This window comes from Macaca nemestrina, chromosome 8 (assembly GCF_043159975.1).
Source record: "Macaca nemestrina isolate mMacNem1 chromosome 8, mMacNem.hap1, whole genome shotgun sequence".
In the NCBI taxonomy this organism is placed as follows: domain Eukaryota; kingdom Metazoa; phylum Chordata; class Mammalia; order Primates; family Cercopithecidae; genus Macaca; species Macaca nemestrina.
The window spans coordinates 27,566,495-27,575,075 of NC_092132.1; positions in this window are offsets into that span (position 1 = coordinate 27,566,495).

Here is an 8,581-nt window from a genome sequence, read left to right on the forward strand (position 1 = left end):
AGATGCAGAGGACCATAACAGTGCAAGGCAGTGGTCCACTAAAGACCAGGGGAAGAGCAAGAAAGTTGAGAGAGATTGCCCTGAAGCACACAGGAAAGATGTTCCCACACAGGTATATTGAACTTCCACCATGTACATGGCACTGGCCAACCAAAGACTGAGGGCAAGGATGGGGAAGTTAAGAAAAATAACCCTGAGGTTTACAGGACCTTCACCAAGTATAAGTCAGCAATTCTCCCAAGCCTGGGAGCAAGGCATGAAGGCTGAAATAGTCTCTTTTTAAGGTACATAGGACCTTAATCAAATGCAAAGTAGTGACTTAATGAAAGCTGGGGAAGGGGCAGGATTGCTGAGATAGATGCCCTGAGGTGCTGTCATCAAGTGCAATGCAATTCTTGCTGAAGGCTGGGAGCAGTGTGTAACAGCCTGAGGAGAAATAGATCTCCCAAGGTAAGGAAGGAGACCTAGGGGTAGAGATGAAAAGCAAAGGGAATTCCTCTGTTCCCCAAAAAACTGGCAGCTGAACTATAAAGCACAGAGCATTTTTCATGGTACTTGGAATTCTAGAAGCTGAACTGTAAGTTATAGAGACCTTTAGAGTCTGGTGGTGGTAGTGCTCAGATCCAAAGCTCACTGAAGGGAAAGTCTCAACCCCATCCTCAAACATTTGAAGCCAGTGGTGAACAGAATCTAACTAAAGCTGCAATGAAGCCCAGACCCTGCTCAATTACAAATCAGATTGAGATCTCTCACCAGCAGCCTAACAGAAGAAGAGGCATGATATTTTCTGAGGACAGTATTACTGCAGTAATAACTATCATTTTTATACACACACAATTTCTAGCATATAATACAAAATTACAAGACATACAAAGAAACAGAAAAATATACCTATGATAAAGAAGAAAACATTAATAGAGAAGATCCACATATAACCCAACTGTTGGAATTAGCAGAAAATAACTTTAAGATAATTGTTATAAATATGTTAAATAATCTAGTGAGAACAACGCACATTATTGAAAAGCTGAGAAGTTTAAGCAAAAACATGAAAAGATAGAAAAAAAACTAAATGGAAATTCTATAGAAATAATCAGAAATAATTTGTTTGATGAGTTTAACAACAGACTGAATGTAGCAGACTAAAGAATCAGTGAACTTGTCTGTAATCCCAGCACTTTGGGAGGCTGAGGAGGGCAGATCACAAGGTCGGGAGATCGAGACCATCCTGGCTAACATGGTGAAAACCCGTCTCTACTAAAAATACAAAAAATTAGCTGGGCATGGTGGTGGGTGCCTGTAGTCCCAGCTACTTGGGAGGCCGAGGCAGGAGAATGGCGTGAACCCAGGAAGCGAAGCTTGCAGTGAGCCAAGATCAAGCCACTGCATTCCAGCCCAGGAGACAGAGCGAGACTCCATCTCAAAAGAAAAAAAAAAAAAAAAGAATCAGTGAACTTAAAAGACATATCAATAAAAATTATCCAAACTGAAATGTAAAAAGAAAAAAATCATTTAAAACACAAACAGAGCTTCCACAAAAGAAGGATAATATCTAACAGTCTAACTTTAAGTAATTAGAGTCCTCCACAAAAGAGGTTAGAGTGACTAGGGAAGAAAAAAGTATTTGACGAGACAATGGTTGAGAACTTTTCAAAAACAGATGAAGGAGATGAACTTACAAATCCAAGAAACTCAATTCCAAGCAGGATAAATATGAAGAAAAATATACCTGAGCACAAAATAGTCAAGTTATTGAGAATCAAAGATAAAAAGTATCCTCTAAAAATATCCTTCAAAAGAATGGCAAGAATATTTTCAGACAGACAATAGCTGAGAAATTTCATCTCCAGCAAACCTTAACCATGCAAATTACCAATATGAGGAACAAAAGAGAGAACATTACTATATATTTCCAGGTATTAGAAGACCAAAAAGTGACAACCTCTTAACTTCCTTATGTCTCGGTTTCCTTATCTGGTCAATATGGAGGTTTTTTTTTTTTTTTTTTGGTTTATTTATTTGTTTATTTTTATTTCCATAGGTTTTGAGGGAACAAGTGGTGTTTGGTTATATCAGTAAGTTCTTTAGTGGTGATTTGTGATATTTTGCTGCACCACGAGGCATAAGGAAGTTAAGAGATTGTCCCTGGTAACATAATAGTTACTAGTAAATCTACAAATCAACCAATCTATTTCTGAGTGTGCTTTCTATTATATTCCACTGCCTGTCTCGATTCAACAGTCTCCAAAACCTTCCATGGTGAAGTGCCACATCACATGGATCTCTAGTGCACCATTGCATGAGGTGTAGACAATAATACGGAACTCGGTCAGAACACTCACATGCACCATCTCTGAGCATGTTACTGTTGATTCACTCATCTGTATTGTGTTTGTGGTGGGGTCTACAGTGTGTTGGGGCAAATGGGGATGTGTTTGTTAATTTGCATTTTCAAGTTTTTCTTTTTTATTTTAAAAATAATATATACTCATTAAATTAACTCTTAAAAAAGATCAAAAAGAGAACATTATGAAAAATTAATACCAATAAATTTAACAAGTTAGATAAAGTGAAAAACTTTTTGAAAAATACAAATTTACCAAAACCAACACAAAAAGAAACAGAAAATTTGAATGGCCTTATATTTATTAAGGTTTTGAATTTGTAACAATGACCTTTTCTTTAGAAAATATCAAGAAACAATTGGATTTTTAATGAATTATATCAAATGTTTAAAAATGAAATAATTTCAATGTTAAATGAAGCCTTCCAGAAAATAAAAGGTGAGGAAACATGTTCCAATATATTGTATGAAGTTAGCGTAATGTTGATTAATAAAACCAACAAAGATATGAGAAGAAAAAACAATTACATAATGATATCCCTCATGAAATAGACACAAAAAATAAATATATTACCATATTTAATACAGCAGTGTATGAAAAGGATAACACATCATGATCAATTGGAATTTTTTCCAGGGACGCAAGGTTGATTTACACAGAAAGTCAATTCAATGTTACTCACATTGTTACCAAATAGAAAAATAATATGATCATTTCAAAAAATACAGTAAAAGCAACCATTATTTATTATAGTCTCAGTAAAATAGAAACAGAAAGGAACTTTATCAACCTGATTAACTTTCTCGACCTGTTAACCCTACAGTTAACATCACAATCAATTGTGAATCATTGAGTACTTTCCTTCTAAGGTCTGAAACAATTAAAAGTCCACTCTCATCATTTCAATTCAACATTGTACTGGAATTCCAGCCAGTGGAGTGATACAAATAACAGAAAATTAAAGTCATAAAGATTGAAAACGAGGAAGTAAAGCTATTTTAATTCTATTTAGAACTATTTAGAAACCCCAAAGAATTTACAAAAAACTACAAAATAGAAATAAATGAATATATGAAGGTCTTACTATACAAGATCAACATATCAAAAGCAGTGGTATTTAAGAAAAGGTTGGAGACTATTCTTCTGACCTTGGCATAAGAAAACATTTCTTAGTACAAACAAAAAGTAATCATAAAGAAAAAAATATGAAATAAAGGAATAAAAATAAAAATAAACAATTTTGATGAAAAGTTTATTTCAATGAAAAGTTCATTAAAAGATGCCATTAAGAAAATACTGTTATGAAGTTTTGAAATTGGCAAAAATAATTTGTGATGATAATAATAAGAACAGTGGTTATCTCTGCATTGGGAAGGAGATGAGAAGTAACTGGAAAGCATGAGAGAAGTGCGTAGGGTAATTTAAATCTTTTATATCTTGATTTAGGAGGTGGTTACAATTGTACATATAACTGTCATAACTCAAGGAATTTTATACTTAACCTCTCTCTATGCACTTTACTATGTTATTTATACTTCAATTTAAGATGTGTTATGAATATGCAAATTCACAGGCAATAAATGAAATGCATTTTTGAAAACAAATATTAGCCAATAAGAAGACAACACAGCACCTTTCCTAAAAGTAGTGGCTACACCACAGGGAGATATCCAGGACTTAGGAAAGTAGGCTTTGCGCTACTGTGAAATGCTAGAGCAACTGGTTTTCAAGCTTGTTGGGTCCCACACTTCTTTGAGATTCAATTAAAGTTACGACTTCTGGCTCAGGGATACACATAAGCACATGCACACAATATTTGACATTTCATAATATGACATCATTAAAGAGTTTCATGGACTCCCTAAAGGTTAGCCATGGACTCCTTAGATTCTACTAATACTGGGGTAAGGAATGCCTTCCTAAATGCTTAAAATCATAGAAAGTTACAGCAGAAACGGCCTATCTCTTACTAAGTAAGACAGTCCTGTTTCTTAGGCAGCCTTTCCATATATTGGATTTTGATTTTGTAGGAAGATTTCATCCTCCAGTTTATATGACATTTCCACTAAATATAGCATGTGGAATCCCACCAAATCTTTTATTTTTTGCTATCCTATCTTGTGGGAGTGCTCAAGGTTAACAAAAAATAATTACCTGTGGTTTCCAAATAAGATTGAAATCATTGGCCTGAAGATTCTCAATGGGAAAATGAACCCACCTCCAAACCAAGTCGCCTTGAGTCAGAGGATCAACCAGCGTGTTGACATTATCAAGAACACAATCCAACCATGTAGAAACAATGATCATGATAGGCTTCTGAAGTTGGGAGGGGAGGAGAGGGCTAAGAGTGATAGACATTTTGCATTTTTAACAGATATGGGAAATTATTTGTATCAGGTGACTAATATGTTTTGTTATTCTTCATGATCCCAAACCCTTGATCTAGCTCTGACTTAGAGCATCTATGAATGGATATAATCTGACCTAGTTTTTCCAACAAATGGGCATGATATTCCACCCCCTTCCTTAGGTAAGAAAGAGAACATTCAGATTTTTCACTGAATATTATATCTATGGCCAATCTGTTTCCAACCTTTTTGAAGAATAAAGTATCTTTAAGCCAAGCATATCTCAGAAGCATTACATGTTGGTTTATTCCTTTTCACTCCCTAACTCTTTATTTATAGCTTGTAGAAATTGGCAGGAACAAATTCCTTTAGCTATTTTTTGCATAACATTGTCTAAATACTTTATTTTGAGGCCCCCTTTTTTCCTCGTCCATCATCTTGTAGTTTCTATAAAAATAAAGCCTCAAACTGCTTAAAGGCAACAACTCTGCAATATATCACTTAATCTTTATTACGGAAACAACTGTCCTCATGTTATTTAGGTGAATACCTTATGCATCCTACATGAATGCTACAAAACCACTCCTTAAATAGCCATGCAAAAGCTAATTACCTTTTTGAATTAGCCTGGATCACAGATTTTCTAAGAGAATCACCCAACTACATTACTAATGGTGGGCCATGGCTTTTGCAAGAAAATTGGGGTTGCCTTATCTAGCAATTTAATGATTATCCTACTGTAGTTTTCTAAAGTAAGGACACATTCTCACATGAAGTCAAGACCTCATTCAAGGGACAAGGTCATTGATAATGCAAGTAAACAAAAAGAGACAGAATCTATGTGGATGAATCCTTGGTAGTTAAGAGTTGAGATCTAGCTCTCTTGGTCCTGATCAATGGCTCCTGAATTTGTATGCCTATCAGTACCACTAAAGGTGCTTTAAAAAACATATAGATTTCTATGCCCACATCCAAAGTCTGATTCAATAGGCATGGGGTATGTCCTATCATCTGACTATTTTAACATATGAACAGATACTTCTGATCAATGGTCATATTTAGAATTATTGTCATACCAAGGTCCATGATCCTTTTGGGTCATGGGTACCTTTTAGAATCTGATGAAAGCTATGGGCCAATTTTTTAGATGAATGCTGTATTAGTCCATTCAAATTGCCCCAACAAAATACCTTAGACGGGGTAATTTATGAACAACAGAAATTTATTGCTCACAGTTCTGAGGGCTGGAAAGTCTAAGATCAAGGCTCCAGCAGATTTGGTGTTTGGGTGGGATGGGGGGCTTCCTCATAGAAGACACCTTCTATGTGTCCTCTTATGGTGGAAAGGGCAAAAATTTTCTTCAAACTTCTTTTATGAAGACACTAATCCCATTTATGAGAGCAGACTCCTGATAACCTAATCACCTCCCTTAAACCCTACCTCTTAATCCTCTCACATTGGGGATTAAGTTTCAACATAGGAAATCTGGGGAGACAAAAAAATTCAGACCATAGCAAATGTACATATAGAAAACAAAGTATAGGGAATGGTTTAAATAACAAGTCTAACCACATCCCTCTGCTACTTATAAGCACTCAATGATTCTGCATTACCTAGGAGATGGCGTTCAAACTCCTTTACATGGTTGTCTAGGTCTCATAATCCCAACCCTGATGCCTCTTGCTATTCTTCCAAGTGTCACTTTTTTTTCAGCAATAGTGAACTATTTATGGTTACCTACACATATTTTATTGTTTTTAGCCTTCATGCATTTTGTCGTCCCTTCAAGCAATGTTGTCCCTACTGCCTAGAATTCTATTATCTTCATTTCCCAGACCTACCCCAGCTGATTTTTCACTGATTCTTTAAGAGTGAATTCAGTCAATACTTCCTCCAGAATTTCTGGTCTATTTTTCCCAGCAGCCGTCTCAGGGTATGCTAGATCAGATATCCTTTACCTGTTCTACCATAGCATCCTGTGCATATTTCACAGCATATACCACATTATAGTGGGGGTTTCTGTTTAGGTGCCTTTCTGGCACAAGACTAGAAGATATGTGAGGGCAAGGATAGTATCTTAGTCATTTTCGAGCACCAGTGATTATATAGTACCTGATCCAGTGTTAGTACTCAATGATTGTTTGTTGAATAACTTGGAAGAATTTCGAAGGCATGGGAAGGCACATTCAGATAGGAATGGTTGAATATGTCCTCTAAGACATGGAAACAGAGTAGGTAGCTGGAAGTACTTTGTTCAGAGGGTTATGTGTTAATAGAACTGAATTTTTAAAACTTTTATTTTAGGTTCAGGGGTACTATGTGCAGGTTTGTAATATAGAGAAACTCATGTCACAGGAGTTTGTTGTACAGATTATTTCATCATGCAGATGCTAAGTCACTTGTTATTTTTTCTTGTCATCTCCCTCCTCCTACCCTTCACCCTCAAGTAGGCCCCAGGGTCTGTTGTTCCCATCTATGTATCCATGTGTTCTCATCATTTAGCTCCCACTTATAAGTGAGAACATGCAGTATTTTGTTTTCTGTTTCTGTGTTAGTATGCTAAGGATAATGGCCTTAAGCTCTATTCACGTTCCTGCAAAATATATGATCTCATTCTTTTTTAAGGCTGTATGATATTCCATGATGTATATGTACCAAATTTTCTTTATTCAGTCTGTCATTGATGAGATTTTAGTTGATTCCATGTCTTTGCTATTATGAATAGTAATGCAGTGAACATATGCATGCTTGTGAGTTTATCGTAAAATGATTTATATTATTTTGGGTATATATCCAGTAACAGGATTGCTGGCTCGAATGGTAATTCTGTTTTTATCTCTTTCAGGAATCACCACACTGCTTTCCACAATGGTTTTAAACTCCCACTAATTTAAACTAATTTAAACTCCCACTAACAGTGTATAAGCATTCCCTTTTCTCCACAACCTCACCAGCATCTGTTATTTTTTGACTTTTTAATAATAGCCATTCTGAATAGTGTGAGATGGTATCTCATTGTGGTTTGATTTGCACTTCTCTAAGAATGATCAGTGATATCGAGCTCCTTTTCACATGCTTGTTGACCATACATATGTCTTCTTTTGGAAAGTATCTGTTCATATACTTCGCCCACTTTTTTTTTTTTTCTTTTTAGTTGGAATCTCACTCTTTCGTTCAGGCTGAAGTGAAGTGGTGTGATCTTGGCTCACTGCAACCTCCGCTCTCCCGGTTTCAAGTGAGTCTCCTGCCTCAGCCTCCCTAGTAGTTGGAATTACAGGTGCCAGCCACCACACCTGACTAATTTTTGTATTTTTAGTAGAGATGGGGTTTCACCATGTTGGCCAGGCTGGTCTCCAATTCCTGATCTCAGGTGATCCACCCACCTCGGCCTCCCCAAAGTTCTGGGATTATAGGCGTTAGCCACTGCCCCTGGCCCTTGGCCCACTTTTTAATGGGGTTGTTTTTTTCTGGAAAATTTGTTAAATTCCGTATAGATGGTAGATATTAGACCTTTGTCAGATATAAAATCTGCAAATATTTTCTCCCATTCTGTAGGTTGTTTACTATATTGATAGTTTATTTTGCTGTGCAGAAGCTCTTTAGTTTAATTAGATCCAATTTGTCAATTTTTGCTTTTGTTGTGAGTGCTTTTGGAGTTTTTGTCATGAAGTCTTTTCCAGGGCTGATGTCCAGAATGCTATTTCCTAGGTTTTCTTCTAGGGTTTTTATAGTTTTGCATTTTAAATTTAAGTCTTTAATACAGCTTGAGTTGATTTTTGTATATGGTGGAAAGTAGGGTTTTAGTTTCAATCTTCTATATATGACTAGCTTGTTATCCCAGCACCACTTATTGACTACAGAGTCCTTTCCCCATTGCTTGCCTTTGTC